The sequence below is a fragment of the Rhineura floridana genome, chromosome 6 (genome assembly GCF_030035675.1).
Source record: "Rhineura floridana isolate rRhiFlo1 chromosome 6, rRhiFlo1.hap2, whole genome shotgun sequence".
NCBI lineage: Eukaryota > Metazoa > Chordata > Lepidosauria > Squamata > Rhineuridae > Rhineura > Rhineura floridana.
In genome coordinates, this window is record NC_084485.1 from 112,178,605 (window position 1) to 112,204,243 (window position 25,639).

Sequence of the window (25,639 nt, forward strand, 5' to 3'; positions counted from 1 at the left end):
AGTATCTTGGGCATTACTTTACTTTCATGGGATATTAAGGCAATAATTTGATAGTTACTGCATTTCCTGGGATCCCCTTTCTTTGGAATTGGGATATATATTGAACGCTTCCAGTCTGTGGGCCATTGTTTAGTTTTCCATATTTATTGACAATTTTTTATCAAAATTTGGACAGATTGTCTCAGTAACTTGTAGCAACTCTATTGGTATGCCATCTGTTCCTGGTGATTTGTTTCTTCCAAGTATTTTAAGAGCAGCTTTCACCTCACATTGTAAAATTTCTGGTTCTTTCATCGTATGGTTCCTCCATGAATGAATCTGTCATTCTTGCATCTCTTTTATAGAGTTTTTCAGTTTGTTGCTTCCTTTTTCCTTTTATTTTATCTCAGTCACTTGGTATGTTCCCCTGTTGATTAGTCAACATTTCTACTCTTGGTTTAAATTTCCCTTTAATTTCTTTAATCTTTTGGAATAGGGCTCTTGTTCTTCCCTTTTTGTTGTCCTCTTTCTATACAATAACTATTGTAATAGTTCTCTTTGTCACTATATACTAGTCACTGTATAGTTGCATTTAGGGTTCTGACTGTATTTCTGTCTCCTTTTGCTTTTGCTTTCCTTCTCTCTTTAACCATTTTAAGAGTTTCTTCAGTCATCCATTGAGGTCTTTCTCTCTTTTTAACTAGAGGTATTGTCTTTTTGCATTCTTTCCTGATAAAGTCTCTGACTTCACTCTATAATTTTTCTGGTTCTCTGTCAACTATATTTAAAGCCTGAAATCTGTTCATTATTTGATCTTCATATTGTTCTAGGATGTTATTTAAATTGTATTTTGGCATTATGATTGCTTTGTTGTTCTTCTTTAGGTTTACTCTGATTTTCAATATTACCATGATCTGCACTGCAGTGTGCTCTTGGTCTTGTTTTCACAGAAAGTATGGAACTTCTCCATCTTCTGCTTCCAATTATATAATCAAGTTGATTCATATATTGACCATTTGGTGATGTCCACGTGTACATTCGTCTTTTTGGTTGCTCAAAAAATATGTTTGCAAGTTACAAATTGTTGGCTTCACAGAATTTAATGTGTCTTTCTCTTCCTTCATTTCTATCTCCTAAGTGCCACTTTCCCACAATTCTTCAGTGTATTGCTTCCATCCTCCTTCTATTTACAACTACAGTAAAACCATCCAAATATCTGAAACTTTATGTTAATCTATTTTAGCACATGTCCCTTATGAAGCTACCCACATTACAACCCATTCTATTTAATACACTACTACAAGCCGTTTGACAGTACTAAACATTAAGGTAGGAGCATAGGAAGCTGCCTTATACCAAGTCAGCCCATTGGCCCATCTACCTCAATGTTGTCTACACTAACTGGCAGCAGCTCTCCATTGTTTCAGGCAGGAGTCTACCAGCTCTACCTAAAGATGACAAGAGTTGAACCTGGGACCTTCTGCATACAAAACTACTAATGCAGTGGTTCTTTTTGATTTGGGTCATAGAGCCCTTTGAGAATCTGATGAAAGCTATGGAGCTCCAAAAACAAATAAAACTATATTTTTGCATTAGAAATTGGGGGGGTTGTGCTCGGTTCACAGAGCCCCTGAAGCCCTGGGTGTCCATGGACCACAGGTTAAGAACCCCTGTCCTAATTTATAGCATTAATAGTTGCTCGCCAGCAACTACTTGCATGAGTTAATATTGAAAGTTGGGAAGAGCTAATACCATACACATAATTTTTCACTGTCCTTTCCCAAGTCATGAGAAAAGGAAGGTAGCAACATTTTCCTTGGAGAGGAAGCACTGAATAATGATAGTGTCACTATATTATTATTTTTTATTTACAAATATGTAGGTAGAGGAGATATTTGTGGGGTGTAGAAGCAACCACTTAGCAAAACCAGCTAGAGAACTGGCTTCGCATATATGTCATATATCAACTAATAGCATAGAGGTTATTTAGTAGATAGATATGTAATACAGTAATATCTCAGTTAATGAAGTAAATGCGTTCCTGGATATTACTTTAACAGAAACTTTGGTACCAGGGGTAGGAATAACATGGAAAGAAGACATAGAGCCATATTCTGACTATGTCAGAGTGTGCATCCTCCCATGCCCAAAAATGACTTTGTTAAAAAAACTTCTTTCCTAGAGGATTTGTTACACTAAGGTATTACTGTACAAGAATATTACAGAAAAATGTCATATATACCTAAAAAATAAAATAGCCATAATATCCAAAGGGCAAAGATTATATACCCACGAGAGTGGCTGTATACTATAGTCAGCATGGATTTTTTGCATTCCACAATGTTACATTGAAAATACCCCCATCCCATTCTGATGCTTCCCATAAGTTCATTTCAAAAGAAAACCTACAAAAGTTATAGTCCTGAACTCAGAAACGCTTGCTTAACAACCTTCTAAATTTTCGTGGCAATACACAAAACAGTCAGAAAGTGTAAAAAGGGGGGGGAACCCAGACCCCTTTTGGACTTTTTTCTGTCAGAGTTCTCATAATTTGTTCAAATCCATTAAAAATCAGCCATGTTCAGTGAGTACCTGTAATCCTATTACTGACCTTACCTCATACTCTGACCTTTATCTTCTGCTGTTTAAAGATTTAAAAAATGCCTGGCTGATTTTTAATTAATTTAAGAAATTCTACCTTGAACTCAGTGATAATGTTGGGCATGCTCAGTAAGAACCAACTGTCAGTGTTCTCAAAGCCAGACGCACAGCTGCTGGGCTTGGCTAATCGGGGCTACACCCATGCCAGACCTTTATTTCACTTTAGACAGTCATGGCTTCCCCCAAAGAATCCTGGGAAGTGTAGTTTGTGAAGGGTACTGAGAGGAGACTTCTATTTCGCTAACAAAGCTCCAGTGGCCAGAGTGGTTTAACAGTCAGCCACTCTGACTAAAGTTCTCTGAGGGAAACAGGGCATCTCCTAACAACTCTCAGCACCCTTCACTAACTACCCTTCCCAGGATTATTTGGGAGAAGCCATGACTGTGTAAAGTGAAAGAAAGGCCTGGTGTGGATGTGGGCAGGGACAGCTTTGGTTTAAATTTGGGAGGGAGGCTGCATGTGCCTGCTGCAGAATAACAAGGTGGGGGAAACCCTGAAAAGCAATGATACTGTTCACAATGTTTTCCTATTGGAAAGGAAAGGGGCTTCTCCTTTGCCCAGTGCTCATCCACCCAATCTCCTCTCCTCCCTGCCCCTTGCCCAGGTCAGTTTCCCCTATCCTAAACATGATTACACAGAAATAAATCCCACTGAACTCAAAAAGTATGCAAATGATCAGACCCACGCTCCCTTCTCCTCCCTCCTATCCCCTCCCTCTTGCCACTTCCCACACCCTTCCTTTGCCCCTCCCTCCCCATCCCCATCCCCTTCTAATCCCCTCCTCTCCCCTTCCTTCTCCTCCTCCCCCCCATGGTCAGTTTTACCTATCTTAAACCTGATTGCATGGGAGTAAATCCCATTGAACTCAATAAGCATGCAAATGATCAAACCTGCCCTCCCCTCCTCCTTCCTCCCATTACCTCCCTTTTGCCCCTTCCCTCTCCCTTCCTTCACCACTCCCCGCTCCCCTTCCAACCCCCTCCTTCCCCCTCTCACTCCTTCTGCTCCCCTCTCCCCCTTCTTCCTCCCCTGTACTCTCCCCTCCGCCTCCTCATCCCCCATGGTCAGTTTTACCTATCCTAGCCATGATTGCACAGGAGTAAATCCCATTAAACTCACAAAGCAGGCAAAGATCAGACCTGTCTTTTCCCTCCTTCCCCTCTCCTCTCCCTTCGTCCTTGGCACATGTTACCAAATTCTTCCAAGCTACACAGGAAGTGGATTGGACTGTGAAAGACAAAACCCAAATTGTGTTTGCATTTTGACAAATTTGTAGGGCAGTACGATATCTCAGAGAGGAGGTCAGGTCTCCTTCTCCCCTGGTGCATTCACTATAGCTGCCAAATTTCCCTACTTTTGAAAGTTTGATAGAAATATCTGTTGGCTATAGGCTCATTCTTAAACTGCAGGGTTTTTTGCCTATTAGTGAATTTATCCCTATCCTCATCTTAGTTATATCAAATATTGAAATGCTGTTATTCTTCTAACAAAGCTGTAGTAGAGACTGGCATTTTCAAAAAGAAGTTATTGAAGGATTTTTCGAGCTGAGTTGAAATATCTCCACCTTTCGATAATCAAAGGCCTGTTATTTGCTCCACACCTTGCTAGTATATTCAGCATTTTATGTTTTTGCCTTTGAAAAGAGCACAAATATTTCAAACAAGTTTTGATAGATAGGACATATAAGATAATGTTTTTACCAAGAGGAAAATGCAGAGCGTGAGTCTGAGGCAGCCTTCTCCAGCCTGGTGACTTTCAGCTGCTGTGGATGACAACACCCATCATAAGAACAAAAGGAGAGCCTGCTGGTTCAGGACAAAGGCCTATCTAGTCCAGCTTCTTGTTCTCACAGTGGCCAATCAGATGCCTACTGGATGAGGGAAAGCAGGACCAGAGCACAACAGTGCTCTCCCCAGAAGTCAAAAATAGCAGGCGGATACAAGGCTGGGGAAGGATGGTCTAAGGAACCTATGAAAGTGTGGCCCTTTTCAGTTGTGGCTCCCCATGTGTAGAATGCACTTCCTAGTGAAGACCACCTAGTGCCTTTGCTGACATCTTTTCTGCCCCAGATAAAGACTTACTTTTTTGCCCAGGCCCTTGATGGACTGTCTTGATTTTGTTCTACTGTTACTGCTAAAGCTTCCTGTGAATGTTACTGTGTGTATTGTATTAAAAAGTTAATGTTTTATATATATATATATATTTCCTCTCTGTGGTATAATGTATTTATGTTTATGTTTTTAAATGTGAATCACTTGGAGACCTTTTAGGTAACAAGCTAATAATAATGATAATGATGATGATGATGATAACGACAACAACAACAACAACAACAATAGGCCCAGTTCTCCCTGAGATGGACCTTGTGTCTGGTGGAACCTGAGCTGTATTACTATAAACATCAGGTGGCGGCTCAGATGATGAAATGTCCTCCATATCCCTAAAAAAAAATAAAAAATCCTGCATATAGAAAATGAGATGTCAGCAAGAAGGCTAAGCCTGTCACTGTAGGTCTCCAGTTGTAATAAGTATTAACTGTGCAGCCACATCCAAAATGTTAAATGGTTTTTTACAGTGTAGTTCCTAAAAATAGCTTGACATTTTAAAGATCAAAGATGAACAAAGGCACCTATTTCCGTGACACAATTTGCAAGAGAATCCATTATTAACTGTACTCTTTTGTACTGAAGTAAGACATAAATGATACTCTAAGTGGAAATGTCTGAGCCTATGAGTTCACAGTGCATGCAATCCTAGTAGCTGTTTTGGAATACCTTTTTAAAGTCCTGCTTCTGAAATGGTGTAATATATGCCTCAGCTGTCTCTTACGGCTGCCTCCGCTTGCCCTAATTTCACTATGGGCCCATTGACAGTTTAGGTGTGCTGCGGTCACTTCCTTTTCATCCACATTGCAAGTGGATATAACATCCAAAAAAAATATTATTGTCTGAATGCTACAGTGTGTACTCTGATTTCAAAACAATGTACAGAACAAAACATATCAGAAAGACAGGTTGTGCCATATAGGAATATTTCACATTCAATCCAGACTGATGAAGAGTCACACAAGACTCTGTGCCCCTCCAGATATTATGGGACAACAATTCCCATCAGCCCCAGCTATCATGGCTAGCGGCCAGGGATTATGGAAGTTGTAGTCTGACAACATCTGGAGGGCAGCAGGTTAAGGAAGACTGCCTCGGATGGAAGAAGAAGTATAAAGGCATGAATTGGCCCTCAGTTTATCCTAATGATGCGATGCCCTTGTGGAATTGGCTCTTAGTTAAGAAGTGTGATGTGTGTGTGCTAGTTTAACAGGTTGCAATTTCTTCAACAAAGGCTGTTCATTAGTAAATATTCCTCAGCCTTCTTCTGTGTGCCTGGTCCTTTTTAGATAATCAGAAGAGAATTTATGCAGGAAGGTGGGCAGTCTCCATTTGCCTACAAGAAGAAAAACATCCTAGTCTTCACTGCCACCCCTCCCTCTCTCCCCATCAGGAAGACAAGCACATTAACTGGTGTTGGTCTGGGGAGTGAGAGAGATCTGACCTTGGTGCAATGTTGAGCCTGCATTTAGCCACTCCTCGGGGGCCCTTGATTGGCCTCATTAACAACATTCTTCAAATGCCTTTTACAATATATATTTTTTTTATAAAAAAAATCCTGTCCAGCTCATTTCTGACTGAATATTGGTGTTCAAAGGAATTATTGTATAGGCAAGATGCATAGCTTTCCTAAGGCCATGTACTGCATTTATGGCTTTAGATGAGGCTCAAGAAAAAAAGTAAATCATAGACTGTTGGACTTAGATCAGGGAGACGAGTCTGCAACTACAAAGCATACTGTAGAAGACCTTGGACCATTCATTATCTCTCAGCCTACCTAGCCTCACAGGGTTGTTGTGAGGCAAAAAGGAAAGGAGACTATGTATGCTATCATCAGCTTCTTTCTTGAAGCACAAAATAAAAATATATAAGAAGAAGAAATAGCCACACTTTCTTGGTAATATGCCCCAACGAACTCATTCAGACTTACTTCTAAGTAAACAGCCATGGAATGGTCTTGGATATTTGCCCTTGTCAGACTTTTTAAAAAGCTAGCTTTGCAGGTGGCAATATGCAAGTCGATTGCACTAACTCTGAGAATTGCTTGAGACAAGAAAGAAACTAATATATCATATCTGCATAGCCTTGGGACCTGTGGCAGGTCAAAGCAGGTTTGGCAGCTGGTTGCAAGTAAAGCTGCTTTTCACACATAAAGGTCATCTTAATGTGAGATCCTTATCTTGCTGATGTATTGCCCTAAATCTATATTTTTTCTTTCGTTCTGACAAAGTGCTTTAATAGACTTTCCTTGCATTCCTTGGAAGTCTGGGTTACATAAACATCAAGCTTGAGATAGGCATCGGAGCTGTAAATACTTGGTTAGTCAATTGGTGCAGATGAATAATTTCAAGTTGTTCCTTCATATTGTAGTCGCAATAAATTATGTGTAATTCCTTTTCTTTTCTTTTTAATTTGTTGTGATAATAAGAAATTGGGAAAAGCTTTCAGTGTTAAAGAAATCATGATGACAGTGAAACAAAACAGCAAAACCAAAGCCCAGAATCCTTGACAAACTCACAAAGTAACAAACTACAATAAGACTGGGTGTAAAATTACGACCATGATGGAAAGTAACACTTTGTTTCCGTTTTTAAAATGAAGAATTCTGTTTCGTCTGTTTTCCAAGGAAGGAAGGAAATATTTAAAAAATCCAAGAGGAATGTCGGCACACAATTCATTGAAAAAGGAAGATGTGAATAAAGGACACAAGTCAGTTCCGTAAGATAGTGAATGGTAAGAGCACATACTAGCACAACCTCTGATGTTAAAAACAGAATCTTAAAATTGATTTAGTATTATAGAAGGAGAAATTCAAATGACCTAAGTACAAATAAAACAAACAACATTTTAATTGGCTTTTGTATACCAAAGGAATCATTTTCAAATCAGTGGAAACTCGTACGACCCTATGCACATTTACTTGACAATAGGTTTTATTTATTTATTTAGAAAAGTATATAAACCAGTTAATAAAAAATCTAAGCACTGTACAAAAACAATATAAAAGAATTATCGGTAATAGTTCGATAAGATCAACAAAATTTAAAATCAAATATATCTGGATAGGCTTGTTGAAATAAACAAGTGTATTTAGCAGGCAACTAACCCAACTTTACAGAAAAAGTGCCTGTCTAATGTTAATAATATTTAATATTTAAAACCTTGTTTTCATAATGTCTTCACTTAAATATCGTAAAGAATTCAGAAATGTTAATTTTTCCAGTGATAACCATCATAAGTATATTAAAAAGCAGCTGGCAGATCATTTAAAAACCTTATTGAACTCAATGATCAATGAAGCCACTCACTGTTGCCAGAAGTTTTGTGACTCTACCAAGCAAGTGTGATAACAGCATTTAATTAAAGGAAACATTTCCCCCCTTCCTCTCAGTGGGTTTGGCATCAATACAACTTTATCTGAAAACATTATGGATTATTTTGTTCTGTTGAATATTCCCATTCACGTTCAGAAAAGCACAGGGAATGTTAAGGCACATGATTATAGTAACAGTAGCGGTATTATCTGGAGGTTGTGGGAGAAATGTATAGAAGTGCAGGTCCTTAAAAGCAGTTTGCAAGCAAATCACAGGAACTCAGCAATCAGGCTAAGTTTCATTTTACTGAATTGAGAATGCTGATACCTGAAGCATTTCTTGGAGAGCGTGTGCTGGGGTCACAAAGTAGGGAGGCCTCAGATGCACACGCAAACCCCTTCCTTAACATCCCTGCATTTATTGGTCGCACTTCAGACCTTGCCACATTCAGTGTAAAAATGTTGCACGGTGATTCCAAATGTGTTTGGCTGAACATACTTAAAATCCTTCCTGCAACTAGTACGAACCCTGTGTTATCCAGTTTCCCATTCACAGGAAATATTTTCACATGTTCAATAAATTGTGCTTAGAATCCCCATTCAAACCTTCATGCTGAAATCTGGATAGGGCTAGAGCCAAATAGGAACAAGAACTGAAATGAAAAGTAGGGTAAGATTTTAAAAGACAGTACGTCACAGTGCTCTTTGTGTCACTTTTCCACAATGGTCCTGGGTAAAGCTGTGTTTCATTTCTGTGTTAGCACAACTAGAAAGCAGAGAGCGGGTTAATAACAACAAAGGATATATGTGGGTTTAGAAAGTCATGAAAATGTCAAGAAAAGGTAGCAAATAGCAAAAGAATGTAAGAAACTGTTGTTGTTATCATAATCATAATCACCCCACCTTTCCTCCAAGGAATTCAAGGTGGCATGCAAACATGGTTCTCCCTTCACGATTTTATCCTCATAGTAACCCTGTGAGGCAGGTTAGGCTGAGAGACAGTGATTGGCCCAAGGTTCCTGAGTGAGTTTCATGGCCAAGAGGGGATTTGAAACCTGGTCCCCCAGGTCCCAGTCTGACACTCGAACCACTGCACCACACTGACTCTCTCAACTAATCACCATCATCATCATCATCAACAACCTAAGATTTAACACAGGTGGTATATTGAACTGGTAATATTGAAAATCAGAGTAAAGCTAAAGAACAACAAAGCAATCATAATGCCAAAATACAGGGTGGTTTACAACAGATGCTATTGGAGGTTGCTGATTCATAGGGTCGCCATAAGTTGTAATTGACTTGAAGGCATTTAACAACCAATTATTCTCTTCCTAATCTTATTTAGGACACATCCAAAACAACTTTGACAGAGCAAGTAACATTTTGTGACAAAAATAGCATAAACTTTTTCATGGAAAGGAGCTCAGTTCGTCAGACACATGAATGGTTAATGTATGTAGACGGCTATATGCAAGGTAGGGGTGACTGGGAGGAAGGGTTATGCTGGCCATAAAATGCAAAAAGAGACACTTTGTGGGTTTTTATGGTTACAGTTTCAAGGCATTAAGACAGTCAAGCCAAAATATTTCTTTAACCTCCAGAATGATTGCATGCATGATCAGAGAGGTACTTTCCAGTTCCTGCAATGCCATGGAAGATTCCATTCCTGGAGACAAACACTTCTCAGATTGCTTCATTGGTGCCTCTTAAAATATGCTGCATCGAGCAACTGCGTAGGAATTAACTTGGGTAAAGTTTACTGTGGCTGATGGTCATCCATATATGTCAAAGTTTAGCATTCAAATGCAAGAGTTCCCTGCTTACATTCCATATGCAAATTATTCCAGGGTGGCTGCCAACCAAATCCTTAAAGGAATGTCTCTGTTGCCCACATATGCCTAAGAGAGATGTTGGGGAAATTCCTAAAATAGTCTATTCTTATGCTGCTAATCCTGTTTGAACCCCAAGTCCTTTGTGCTGAGTTCACTCTAGGACTGCATTTTTGTAGTGGACATCGCTGTTTGAAATAGGTTTGGATTTGTATTTTTTAAAAAGTGGTATCTGCAACAAAATATGGCAGTGTGGAATACTCCTGTTCTGTAGTCCAGTCAGTTAGCTGTGCCCTCCTCCAGGATACTCCAATACATTCCCACTCCCACCTAGTTTTCCTGTTCTCCTCCCAACAATCAATCAGCATTGCATGGCCACTGAGCAGCAGCACTCACCTCTGAATATCAGAAATAGAAGAAACGGAAATAATACACAGTGGAATTAACAGTACCAAATACAATATGTGTCTGAATTCAAGACTTTGTATTGAACTGCAGTGAATTCAGTTCTGTATGATCATAAAAGTTTTGTTATCTTCATTGAGCATAACAAACGAAACAAAACTGATTTGTCTAGTTTTGTTTTCCAAGCTGATTTTAAACTGCTAGCATTTTACATAATGGCAAAATCTATTAAGTTTAAAATTTCTTTTCCACTTTAATAATTTCAAGGATCATCAACACTATAGTTCTGAGGAATTGCTTTTCTAAAGAGAGGAGAGAGGATTAGTCTTTCCCTTGATACCTAGCTATTTGCAACTTCATAAAGGAGCAAAAATTGAGTGTCTTAATACTTACTTTTCATATTTAGCAATGCTTTGATGACACCTTTATTTTTCTGGTTTAAATGTTCTCAGAAGATGCAACAAGCAAAGGACCAAGCCCACTAATATCTTGTTGGTGCTACTATGAATAACCCTAACAACACACCTAATGTCTCAGTGTGCCTTGTGGACTTGCTATGCCTTGTAGCACAACAGGTCCAGTTTTTGCAATGCATCCACCCTGTTTCCTGGCAATGATATTTTTAGTGGGTGTATACTAAAGGGGGAAACGTAGCTGGCTTGTTTAACCGGAAGAATAAGGTAAGTTGTATCTTTTAATCCTACTGGCAATTTCAAGTTCAGAAAATGTACTTACTCCTCTGAATTTTTGCTCCCTACTTAAATGAAATAGACTTAGGTCAAAAATCCAGAATAAGACTTAATGGATTATTAGCAGATCTTGCTGTTTTATAGATGACAAAATCAGTCTCAAGCATTAATCATGTACTGTATCATGTGTCCTCGATATTGGTGGGGAGCAACAGGGAAAGGCATGCCTATTATATCATAATAGCTACCTTATACTGAGACAGACCATTGGTCCATCTAGCTCAGTACAGTCTGCACTGACTGGCAGCAGATCTCCAGGATTTCAGTCCCAGCCCTACCTAGAAATTCTGGGAATTGGACCTGAGACCTTGCCCACACACCCCTGTAATGAAGACTCATAACACACAGAATTGGTATACAGGTCACAACATTATTAAAGATGCTTAAAGATCTGTAGCAAGACATAACAAATAACTTCACCTGTTCAAACCTAGGTGGGGTTTCCATTGCCAACTCACTCTGAAGTTGAACTGATGGGGCCATTCCTTTGCCACCCTGCCCCTGCTGTCCAGCTTTCAGCAGGCTGGTTCATTCAGGTCCTGAGGACATCATACCAAGCATCCCTTCAAGCCAGTGACCAATATGAGGTGGTTGGTTAGATGTCCATCACCCAGGGATGCCTTATCTGATATCCAAATTAATACCCAGACTATCCCAAACACCAGGTTGTGATAGTAAGATGAAGCCAATTAGAGCCAAAACATCTACACATAACCCAAATCAGAATAGTGCAAAGTAAGCAAAAATATCACCCCACAGCCAGTCAGAGGTACCCCCAAAAAATTCCTACTCAGCCCCTGAAGGAAATTGGCCAATCTTGCATGGCATACAGGATGGTGGGTGCCAGAAGCCTCAGAGGAAGAAGAGAGTGGGGTGCTTGCCCTATAAAAGATGGAGCCACCCTCCCTTCATTGGTCACCAAAGTGGCATAATTCACCTGCTCTGGGGAGGAAACCCAAGGTAGTCTTCCTCCATGCTAGGAGGTGGGGTGGGGCAAACCCATCCCCACAGAAACAGTGGAGATACAAAGGTGATGCTGGAACTGGAACTAATCCGACTATAACTATGTGTAGAAAAAATCTCTCTTGAATAAGTTGTAAAAATGTGTACACCAACATTAAAAAAATGATGCTAATAGAGTTGACTTTAAACAAACTGCTGCATAGAAACAATTATGTATATCAATGTAATATCTGTAAATGAATGAAATTCTAATAATAGCATTGATATTGCACTTTCGAGTTTGCAAAGTGATTGACCAACAGTAAATAACCCTAACAGCCCTGAAAGGTAGGTAACATATTAAGCAGAGAGTCTAAGAGAGCTGTGGCTTACCAATACCTATGGTCTTCTAGTGATTTCCAAGTGAACGTGAAATTTCAACTAATCCCCCCCCATTCTGTAGCCTACAATGCAAATTATCTATGTCTACTCAGAAGGAAGTCTTCTTGGGTTCAATGAGATTTAATCCCAGGTACTTCCATTTACCTGGAAGTAAGTCCACCTTACTCCCAGGTACTTACATGGCATTGAACTCAAGGGGACTTGCTTCTGAGTAGATATGGATAGGGTTGCACCTGTCAGATTCTTAGGCATAACTAGTAATAGGTCCCAGTTGTGCTCTAATGACTTATAGTCCCAGTATGTATTCAAGATAAAAACCATAGAATCATAGAATAGTAGAATTGGAAGGGGCCTATAAAGCCATCAAGTCCACCCCCTGCTCAATGCAGGAATCCAAATCAAAGCATTCCCGACAGATGGCTGTCTAGCTGCCTCTTGAATGCCTCCAGTGTTGGAGAGCCCACTACCTCTCTACGTAATTGGTTCCATTGTCGTATGGCTCTGACAGTTAGGATGTTTTTCCTGATGTTCAGTTGAAATTTGGCTTCCTGCATCTTGAGCCCATTATTCCGTGTCCTGCACTCTGGGCCGATCGAGAAGAGATCCCGGCCCACCTCTGTGAGGCAACCTTTCATGTACTTGAAGAGTGCTATCATATCTCCCCTCAGTCTTCTCTTCTCCAGGCTAAAAATGCCCAGTTCTTTCAGTCTCTCCTCATAGGGCTTTGTTTCCAGTCCCCTGATCATCCTTGTTGCCCTCCTCTGAACCTGTTCCAGTTTGTCTGCATCCTTCTTGAAGTGTGGAGACCAGAACTGGATGCAGTACTCAAGGTGAGGCCTAACCAGTGCTGAATAGAGGGGAAGTAATACTTAACGCAATTTGGAAACTATACTTCTGTTAATGCAGCCTAATATAGCATTTGCCTTATTTGCAGTCACATTGCACTGTTGGTTCATCAACGACAATTCCAAGATCCTTCTCATATGTTGTATTGCTGAGCCAAGTATCCCCCAACTTATAACTGTGCATTTGGTTTCTTTTCCTAAGTGTAGAACTTTGCATTTATCCCTCTTGAATTTCATTCTGTTGTTTTCAGCCCAATGCTCTAGCCTATCAAGGTCCCTTTGAATTTTGTTTCTGTCTTCCATGGTATTAGCTGTGCCCCCCAAATTTTGTATCATCTGCAAACCATCACACGCTCATATAAATGATCAGGATTCTTCAGGAAGATAGTTTGGTGAATTACATGTCATGTCCTATAAAGGCACAGCTAGAATCCATTTGCAAATTTTTAAATGAATTCTGTGTGTTTTAGCAATCTGAACATTTCAAGAATGTGATGATGTTGGATTTTCTTTTCCAGGTAGCTTTGAGCCCCACCATCTAGCCTTGTGTGCACTGTCTCATACATGTGAAGGCCCAGCAAAGCAGTGCTAAGAAAGTAATCACAACACACAATACAAATTATATTGCCTTGACTGAGTTATACAATTTCTTCACCCTTTCCAAACTTTCCTAAGTCTGTTGTATCTTGTAGGGAGGAGGGACAACTTGACAGACTAAGGAGAAGCAGCTGTTTTCCATGGCTTGCCAATGATATATGTATGTCTTCTGTGTGATCAATGGCTGGACACTTAACAGCTCAAATCATTGATCACCATACAGTGGCTCCAGATGCTACTAAGTCCATCTCACTTCAATGAACTCTTTAAGGGGAATGGGAGATGGAAGAACCCGCCATAAGGAGAAAAAAGAAAAATGTTTTGTGTAAATATTTATGGGTATATAGAGATGGAATATAATCTTCACAGGCAGAGTTTGAAAAATATGTCAGACTTCTAAAAGTGCCAGCTTTAAAATTTAAGACTGTCCCTGTCAGTAGCCAGGAAAAAAAAGGTCAAATATTTATGTGCAAGGACAAACAGGTGCTTAAGATGTTTTTGCATGTGGTTTCCCTGGATCTAAGCTTGTCAAAAATGTTAAATAATAAGGACATTCTTAAGATATTATGTTTGTTCCAGAGGGTTGTGCATGGGATAATGTTGTGAAATCAGGAAAGCAACTGTGTTCTGAAACTGAAGTATTGTGGGTTGGGGATTAGAGAGAATAATGTTATAAGGGAAGTCCCTAAAAATAAAAATAAAAATAAAAATAAGTGATATTGGGGCCAAAATATACTTGCCTGTCTCAGTGATAATACACATTCCCCCCACTAACCCCCCCTTTTGACAGATGCAGCTTAGTCACGGCAGAAGTATTCCCTTGTTTAATGGGAATATGGTGAGGAAGTTCATGCATTACATTTTTTACATGTGTGCCTAAGATGTTTCCAGTATACACCTAAAAAGGTAATGTGGGCAAATACAGGTTTGTGAGCATCTGTATCCTACAGATCCACTTGTCAGAGAGCCAGGATTGGCTGTAGCTGTGGTTGAATATACATTTGGGATTAACGTTACTGGTGACATGCAGTAGCTACCACTTTGGGACTCTTACCTTTCTTCTTTGTGACATCAAGGTGAACATAACAGGCACTGTGTATTTTGCTGTGATCTCATAACAAGCTCTTGGCCACAGGGCTGAAACAATGCAAGTGCCATGTCATGTCATGTGTTGTGCTTACTTTGGTGTTATGAGGGAAAAGAGACATAGCGTGCCAGCAACTCCCTAACAGCTCCTTGGCACCAACCCATCTTTCCTACCTTATATGGTGTGACATGGACTCCTCCATCATCAGTTCTACAGAGGATACAAACATGTGCCCACTAGTGGGAACTCTGTTTGCCTAAAGACAAGACCAGAAGAACAGAATAGAGTACAGTACAGCCTGGGGGAATTAGATCCACTTGAGAGTGGTTTGGTCCCTGAAAAACATTATCATTGCCATGATTACATTGGAAGCTGCCTTCTCTCAGTTCAGACCGTTTGTCCATCTAAGGGGGCAATCCTAACCCCAGTCACTGCCCGATGGGACTGAATGGAACAGCAGGACCGTCACTACAGCCACAGCCTTGCTGCGCATGGCACCTGAAGCAGACTGTGGGGAGAAGGCAGGCGGATTGCTGTATCAGCCTGGAGCTGGCACAGTAATTAGGCCTAAACAGGTCCCCTGCTGTCACCTGAGAGCAGCAGGACCAGCTCGAGATCCAATGGATCCTGGGCTGACTCAGATGCCCCCCCCCAGCTCACGCTTCCAAGAGGGCAGACATGGCAGGGCCAGGTGGAGGGATACCTCCACTCAATCCAACCCCCCAGACTGATGCAAAGGCTGCCGGGGGGGTGTCCCTCATTGCTACGTTACTCAGTAAGTTCTGTTCTGACCAATGGCAGCCCTCCAGGGTCTCTAGCAGAGGGTTATTTTGTTAACAACACCTGCCACCTGATTCATTCTTTAACCAATATGGTAGCTGTTTGAACCTCTGCATACAAAGCAATTGCTCTAGGACTGACCTGTCATCCTTCCCCCTTGATGATGTAGCATTGATCATTACATCGTCAATGCATCTGCTTTTTCAGAGTCACCTAAGGGAAAAAGAGAGGTCCCTGCCTGTGAAACTTACTTTTTATTTATTTATTTATTTAATTTGTATTCTGCCCTTCCTTCCAGCAGGAGCCCAGGGCGGCAAACAAAGCACCAAAAAACTTTAAAACTTCATAAAAACAGATCTTTTTGAGAGTTGACATCAAGGAGAGAACAAGGAAAAACAAGGGAGGGTAAAGAAACACAAATGCAGTGACACTGTGGCCTTGCTTTGGTGTTCTCTACCGTCCATGGAGAGAAAGTGGGGCCAGGCATGCTTGCCCTGCCTTTGTGTCCCCACTGCCCTACCGAACACATGTGGGTTGTTCCTGTGAGCTGCCCTGGAGCCCTGTGCAGTCAGGGTTCTATGTCACAGCAAGCATGCACATACATTCATATGTCAGGCTTCCCCCCCTTCACATCTTCTCCCAGTGTGTGGACAGCATGAAGATGGGAAGAGCTGGGCAATCTCAGGTACAATCCCTTTCCATATGCTTTGAAATGAGGAACATGTGCAGCAGGCTGTTGTCTTTGGACTAATATAACAACATTTCCTACTCTCATTTAGCCCTGCATTTTATTTCCTCTTCTATCCCCTCCCCCACTCCCCACTTGCAATTGCTACCAGACCATGTTTCAGATCATGCTATTGGCATATAAGGCCCTGAACAACTTGGGACCAGGTTACCTTATCAAAAAGGAAAGTTATGCAATCAGAAGAAAAACCAGAGTATATCCTGCATACTCCTGCTGGGTACTCTCTCTCAGTACTACTCTTAGTAGTGCCATGTGCTCCCAAGATTTGTCGTATGTCTGCCAAGGGCAGAGCCTTTAGTGTGGTGGCATGTGGCCTTGGCCATGCACTCCCAGTGAACATCAGACATGTCCCTTCAGTACTGGCATTCAGGCACCTGCTTAAAACTCCTCTGTTCACCCAGGCTTTCCCTGACAGGTGATCCAGCTATGTTGATGCATTATGCTGATCATCTGATTTTTTTAAAGTAAGCACTTGTTTTATGAATGTAGTTTTATTGTTGATTTTATGCTCTTCATCACTGCCATTATTATTATTTTCTTAAGGTTGGCAGTTAGAGAAAATCTTGGCAAATAAATAAAAAAATAAATGTGCGGCTAGCAAGACAAGGCATTTCATTTACAATTTTGTTTACTATTTGCAATGCCCTCGCAAGAAGTTGCCTTCTGCAACTTAAGCTGGCGGCATTTGTGGCAGTATGATTCTGCTGCATCAGTTTACACAGACAGGGATAAGACTGCACAGGATAAGCAACCATTGAAGCTGGCAACGGGCCCTAGAAGAGCTCTTGGAGACATGCAGATGGAAGACATTCCTGCTGCTCACTTTGGTCCTTGCCTTTGGGCATGCTTAAACTCTTTTTAGTTCAAGTGCACCTTTCCTTCTTATTTAATTTTAATTCATCTAACAACTTAATAACCCCTTCAGGGAATGTTGGTACTATAATAAATGTCCCATAAATATATAGTCATGCAGGAGTTTTTAACAAGTTCCTCCTCACAATTTAATGGCCAGGTGAGATCCCACAACATTTTCAAGGTTGAAGAAGAAGAAATTAGATGCACAGTTACTTTGCTGTTTTCCTCTCACTAAAGAACTGTTGTAACTGAATCTTGAAGAGCAAAGTATAATTCTCCAGAGCTTTAGGAAGTATATTTATTATTGTTGTCTCTCTACTATACATAAATATATGGCTTTTTTTAAAAAAAACATTTGAATAGTGTAGTTGTACATGTTATACTCACGGGGGGGGGGGGGAGAAGCAGCTTCAGAAAAGTTGCCTAACTTCAGGAATGGCACTTAGCTCTCTTTCCACTAACTGCTTTTCTTGCAGGGTTCCAGATGCATGCTTATCTTAACAAGCACCAGCTGGAAACTAACACGATATTTCCCCCTGATTTTAGATAGGGCAAAGCTGCCCTGGATACTTTGTTCAGGATGCTGCACAAGCAAGATGCTGCATCAGTTTACACAGGCAGGGATAAGATTGCACAGTATAAGCTCTCGTCTTACCAATAAAATAGGAGTCTGCAGTGTCCAGCCACAAATTGGCAAAGGCTATAGAGTGGGTGAAGTCCATAACTTAGTGTATTATTATTATTATTATTATTATTATTATTATTATAACAGAAGGAATTAAAGAAAGGGGGGATAAAAACATTCCCAGCTGACAGCAATACAAATATCCCATCAATCCTAACTTAAATGTATAGATTAGTATATGCAGTCCATATGTCTACATAGGTATCTAACTGAGACTGATAATTATAAGCTGCATGTTCAGACTCAGAAAAGACAGTGAGATCTTCAGACCACTGAGTAGTGGACAATGGGTGTTTATCCTTCCAGCCTTGCAATATAAGTCTCTTTGCCATTGTAAGGGCTCCCAAGAGTCACTTATGTTCACGTTTTGCATGCAGATATCTCCAGGTAGGCGGAAGCAGCTTGCCCAGTGGGGTTGATGCACAACACTAGCTTCCTGCTGTTTACTGGGAATGATAAGGAGAGGGGTGTTGTGATGTCAAGGCTGCATAAATTCACAAGTGGGAGCACCAGCTTGGTTCCACCACTATGTCTGCGTAGCCCTAACCTCGCCACCAACTTGCCCCTTCCCCTCTCCCTCCTGACAAGTGGCAGGACTGCTGCTGCTGGGAAGCTAGTGTTGTGGTTCTACGTCACTGGGAGAGCTATTTCTGCAGGTAGGACTGGGAAAGAATCCTGTATGAAACCCACAGGGAAGGGCCACAGTTCAGTGGTAGAGTCCCTGATTTGCATGAAGAAGGCCCTAGAATCTTCTGGTAGAGACAGGGAGAGAACCCCATCAGAAACCCTGCTGAGTCGCTGCCAGTCAGCATAGACAATACTGAGCTAGATGATACCTGATTCCCATGATCCTTCTGTTCAGTTTTTGAGGTAGAAGAATTGGGAGATCAGAGATATGCACCTGAGTCATGTGTTACATCATGCACACAGTGGAGATGAACACACTGGCCTGCTGCTGCCTTGTCATGTCTCTGTACAAGATTTCCAGACTGGAAATTCTAGACATTCTAGTTCTCAGACATATTCATTATCCAGTTCAAGCAAGCCGCCTCAGTGAAGATGAACTTCAGCTGCTTTCCAGCCGTATTAAGTTCTACATGTTGATCCACTGGGTAAAACCTGGGAAAAATTAGGTGAGCCTGGATGTTAAGTGCTTCACTGTGTTCTTAAGTCCCAATGATTTCAAGGGAACTTAAGTGCAACCATCTTTTACTAGATCGTACCAGTGGAATTGGCAAGATTACTCGTGTGAGTAAAATTATGCACTTACAATAGGATTATGAATGCATTTCTGTCTGTAGTAATTATGGTAATTTATAACCACTTTTCTGAGGTCCCCCACTTACTCTGTTGAAATGTTTACATATCAGTGCCTATACATTGTGTACCACATGTTCATAAGGAAAAGTTTAATGGCAATGAAGTCATGTTTGTGTGTTTGGCTTTTGTCTCTATGGCAAATCACTTCACTTTCTTGACAAATCTTTATCCATTCCTATCTCTTCTTCTACATGAGATTCAAACTTTTTTAAAAATTACTTTGTGCAAACAAAACAAAGATCTTACTTTAAAGTTATACGCAGAGAATTGTTTTCAGAGCTATTAGGTGACACAGTGGGGGAAGGGGAATCACTGTTTCCTATGATAGAATGTATGGGAGGGAATAGTAATGCTGCATAGGATAGGTAGAAATTGCAACCAGACCATATTTTTTTATTTCTCTCACACATGATTCTGTTTCCTACACTCTGTCCAAACATTTCTCCTGAAACTCCCTTTATTTCCTTCAAGTGTAGCCAAGAATTTAAGACACAATTCCATGTTCCTTCTCCTTCAGAAACCATCTGCATTCCTTCTGAGACAGTCCCTACTAAATGAAAAAAAACCTGTGTATTTGCCGTGTCATATTTTACTCACCAAGCTTCTATTTTTTAATGTTTCATATCAAATTTAACAAAGAAAAAAGTGAACAACCAAAAAAATAACCACAGTAACATACAAGCAGGCAAACAAAAACCCCACACCAGCAGCAACCCACACATTAAAGATCCAGTAACCATCAGTACATCCATTTGAAATTAAACAGAGAAGTCTATATAAGCCCTCCAGATGTCCAAATAGGTATCCACACAAGATTGACTTCAGTTTGAAAGCATGATATTTGATACTTCTTTGTTACAGTTCCTCAGTTAATCATGTGCCAGGAACACATTTGTTTGTTTGTTTTAGAGATTTATATGCTGCCTTTCAACCAAGAAGATCCCTAAAGTGGCTTACAATAGATTTTACAATTCAGTGTGAAGTTGTGGTGGTGGTACAGCTACGAGAGATGTTGAGAAGGGACAAGATGTTAAAATTTCTCTCCACTTCTCTGTTGCTTCCGACACCACCGCTGCTGCAATCCATAGGGGTCTTCCATGTAACACCAGGTTAACTGTTACCCAGCAATGGGCCTTCTCACACACACCAGATGGAATGTGGTTCCTGGATCATCTCACAATGATGGGGAAGCCAAGAAAAATGCTGAGGACCAGGGAGCATCAGATTGGGGAGTGGGGAAAGCAGTTGAGCAGTTGATGTAAATATAAGGCAGTTTCTCACATTACAGGAAGCATCAAGAAACGTGCAGATTCACAGTATATCAGGAAATGGACATGTTTTCCTTGCACAGGATAGCCTTGTCCTCCCTCCACACATTCCGCAAAACACATGGAGAAGAAGGTCCTAAAGTTTAATGATCAATAACATGACAAACCTCTATCATTAAATTCAGAATGAGGCAGATGACCCTGAGTATGTTACAGAGACCTGAATGGTCTTCCATACAGTTTAATTCAAGTTAAAGAAAACATACACAGCCAGTTTTCAATGACAGTTACAACACTGTTTGTTTATTTGTTTGTTATACCACTGGCTGCATTCCTGTGCCACAGATCCTTACTCTGATACTGTTATACAGGAATAATACCCTGTACATAGCCAAGAGGACTTAATTATATCACTCGTGGCAATGACTGGCATTGGGAACTGCATTGTCTAGTCTCCTAATATATACACAAAGAATAGGAGGGGGGATACCATCGGTCCTTTTCTCTTTTGGATATATATCAGTTTATCTGAATCTATATCTATCTCTGTCTTCATGTGTGAAACATAAACATCCCATTTGCTTCATGCTCAATTGCATGCAATTTTCCCTCCGATTCATACATTTTCCCTACTTTGAAAATGGTACACATTCCTATAATCAGACCGTATGCGCATTCTGTAGTTGTCTGAATGATCACATTGTTTGCTGTTTGAATTGCAGTCCTGCTGTTGGTTTGCTGCCCCTAATTATTTTTGTTTTAGCATTTGTCCCTGATTTCTCCGTCAGGCGATTGAAAGAGGCCGTGTCATCCTCTGAGAGGTGTCTAATCAAGGGATGAGTAATCAAACAAAAAGCTTTTTGGGGAGGGGTGGAAATGCAACAAATGATATTGCCTGGCTGGTTATTATGTTTTCTGTTCTCAACACTTAAATAGAGTTCCTGCAGAAACCAGAGGTACTGCCCATTAGCTTGCAGGGTTGGGCTGCTGAATAAGTGGATGGCTGCTTTGTAAAGAGGGAGTGGTAAAGGAAACAGGCTTAAAAAAATCAATGAAGTAGAAATGAGTTTAAAATACACATACTTATCTCCCTCATAGACTACATGTCATCCGGATGCCAAACTCTCTGAAAACATTTGGGTAGAGGGCTCTGTATGTATGTGTTTGTACGCTTATGTGTGTGCACATTTAGGATGGTAGGAAGGGGACAAGGAATGCCACCGCTTCCGATGACGTGCGGTGACATGTATCAGGGCTTCGCTATAAATTTCATTGAATTGCTGTGGCGAACAGAGAAATGAGTGAGGAAATATCTGATTAAAGTGTGCATTGCTGCTGAGGCAACTGCATGTTGCCATAGCAATCGAGATGAAATGTGCAAGGAGTGAGATAATTAAATCTAACCCCTTTAGAAGTTTTTGTCAGTCTATGCACTGCCAATAAGAAAAAAAGTTATCTCTGGTATTAAAGATAAAACCCATTCCTTGTGGAAGTACTTGTTGATATTTTGTTGTTCCCTTTGCTAAATGCATTGCTTCAGGTGCCTTATTTGAATGTTCCCTTTAATAATCGGATGCAGTTTTGACCTTGGTTTGTAACTGCCAAGAGCCTGATCGTTTATTGTTCCATGGGAACTGCTACACAAAATATCCAGCTATATTCCCCCCCCCCATGATCTTTTTTACAAAAGTCTGGCTGTCATGTTTTATGATTATGATTCAGTAATATCTAGAACGTACTGCCCTCTTCAGGAACTGGCAATTGGGGGGGGGGAAACCTCCACTTTTCAAAGTGTTTATTGGTATAGGAAGTGTGATGAGTATATGTGACCTTATAAGACTTATAGGATGCAGTGACTTCATAGCATTGAGTGATACAAGCAGTCAGCTAGTACAGAGAATGGTCAAGCTGAAATGTTAACAGAAAAAAAAACCCTACTGTTGGGAAGCAACAACCAAAAATGTCATAATGGAGACTAGTAATTCCAGAAAATAATTGGCAGCCTTGTGAGGTAGGTTTAGCATGACAAGTTCTAGGACGGCCAGGTAACCAAAATGCCAAGAGAAATTTATAACACAGAATTTCACAAGAGATGTCAAACAGGATGGTGTTTTAAACTTCTTAAAAATACAAGATCAAATCCAGAAAGGCATTTAATTTAATTACATATTCTGTTTTGGGGGGGCAAAACTCATGTCATCAGTGTAGTGTGCTTGCCAGCTTTTGTGTAGCCAGATCACATGCTAGATTAGTAACATTTTGAAATAGTGAAACCACATTGGATGGGTGGATGCCGTGGTTATTTCCCACCGAGGCACTGCCTTCAGGCAGGTGCAGTACTGGTGTAGGAGGCTATGTGACCTCTTTCTTTCAAATATTATTACTACAGGGCGGGACCTGGATATGTGGATTCAGTAGCCATGCTGCATAAGTAACATAGCCAAAATAATAATGATGCATTTCTGGGTTTGGAATTGATATACTTGGACTAGGTGGGGTAAATTGACAGCATACCCATTGCAGAGTTGCGAACATAGGAAGCTGCCTTAGATCAGGTGAGACTCTTTGTTCTTCTAACTCAGCATTGTATTTTGAATCTCCATGCAGCTCTCTATGGTCTCAGGCAGAGATACTTTGCGTCATCTGCCACCTGATCATTTAAATGGCAGGAGAAGCAGACTGCCAGAGGGGGGAACAGAGCCACTACACCAGTTTCCCAGCGAGTGGGTTTCTGTTGCTTCCAGGGAGGAGAAGGAGTTGAGGCAGGAGACAGAATGACATGCTGCAAATGCAGTGGCGGAGCCAATGTGGCACTCCTTGCACTGCACCACTTTGCCACTTTTCCGCCCAGGAAACAACAGCAATCCACCTGCTAGGAAACTAGCATAGTGGCTTTGCCCCAACCACCAAGCTGCTTCTGGATGACAGGAATTGAACCTGGGATCTTCTGTGGGCAAAACATGTGTTCTCCCACTGAGTTTTAGTTCCTTTTCCTGGAAGGAAAATGACAATTTAATCCACCATTATTCTGTCAGAACTGAGCTGGACAGGTAAATAAATTAAATATGGGATTAAAGACATTCTTCAAAATTTGCATTTATTTGAATTTTGCAATGCCATTTGCCAACTAAACAATGTTTACAAAAATGCATGTGTAAAGTGAATGTGTAAAGTATAAATGAATATATGGGTGAAAATAACATACAAAAATGCATTATATGAATTGCTTGCAAAAATGTGTACATTAGTCAGACTGCCTGCAAAAATGTGTTTATTAGGAAAAATTCACATTAAAATGCTGGAAAATTTTCATGAGGTTTTTTTTAAAAAAAATCACAAATTGCTGCAGAAATGTGGAGCATTTAAAATAGGGAAAAATGAGAAACAGAGAGAAGTGGGATTGAAATATCCTTTTCATCCCTAGGTAAAACCAAAAATGGGGCACATTTTTGGCACAGCACGTTTGAACCATAGCTGATTACAGTCTAGCAGCTCCAGCTCTACTACCTGACTTTCTCCCTTTCTCACGGTTCAATTTCAGCAATGAATCTCTCTTTGCATCTCTGTCTGATCCACCATATATACTATTTGTTGGTGAAATAAGGACAGCATAACGTTTACTGTTCTCTGCTGTGTCATACCAAGTTGTTGGTGCTAAATTAACATTAAATAGGAACAGTAGCCATATTTTAGACATCAGGAATGAGCCGTGATTTTCTGAATGAACTAACGTAAAAAGGATCTTTGCCTTGAGTTTATTTCAGATGAATGTCTGTGACATTATGAAGGAATCTTAAAATAGGAGCCAGAGTAATAATAGCTAGAGTCTTGGACGTGGACGCAGGGAAATCTAGGTTTAACTTTCTACTCAGCCATAAAACTCAGTGGGTTGCAAGTCACTACTCAACCTAACCTACCTCTCATGACAATTCTATATATACTGCTTTAATCTTGTTAGAGGAATAAAATACAAATGTGATACACAAATGAATTTGCCAGAGTACTAATGGCTTTAAAAAGTGTAGGGAGAATGTAAAATGCACAAATTGATTCATAACCATGGCCTTAGTTTAATGCAAAAAGCAACATCATTGATTTTAAGCTTCAGGCAGATTCACATGACCATTATTTCTCCCCTTCACCCCCCACCACTATGTGACTTTTTTTCAGCTGCTTTATGGCAAAGACCAATATACATCCTGTGCTTACAAATGATTTAACATAGATACCAGTAGCATTCCCAGCGTCTGGAGATGTATGAATCCACCCTTACTGATTCACCAGCAAAAGTGAATCAGTTTCTACAGGGGATACACCTGCTGAGATCCTCGCTCAGTGAAACATCACAATCCAAACAAATCCAAGATTATTTGTCCATAGCAAGTTCAGAAACGGAAGCTGGAGAAAGGTGCAGGTGGAATAGTGCCTGCACAATGTATTTTGTCCCAACCTCCTCAGTGATTCTGGAAGGGATTCTTGTAGGCATGTACAGGAATATTTGTTTTGTAATACTGTTTCCTTCCATTATCATTTTTAAAGACACACACACACAACTGGACAATGTCATAAAGTCAAAATAAATATGGGATAGGTCTCATATTAAAGCATGCTACAGAGGTCAACTAGCCCTGTATATATTTATTTTATTATTTTTGTATTCTGCTTTTCCTCTAAAATGCCCAGAGTAACAGTTTTGGGCTTACAACAACCCTGTGACATAGATTAGCCTGAGAGATGGCAACTAGCCAAGACTACCTAATGACCCTCATAGCTAAGGAGGGATTTGAATCTGGGTTTTACATGATGCTCTCACCTCTACATTTTATTGTAAATCGTGAAATCATTTGAAAATATAGCTATGGTTAGTGAGATCCAGCAAAATATAATGGTTAGAGTGACTAGGACCTGGGGGACCAGGGTTCAAATCCTCAGTCAGCCATAAAGCTCACTGGGTGACCTTGGACCAGTCAGTGCCTCTCAGCTTAACCTACCTCACAGAATTGTTGTGAGGAAAAAAGAGGATGAGCAGAACCATGTATGCTATCCTGAGCTCCTTAGAGAAAAGG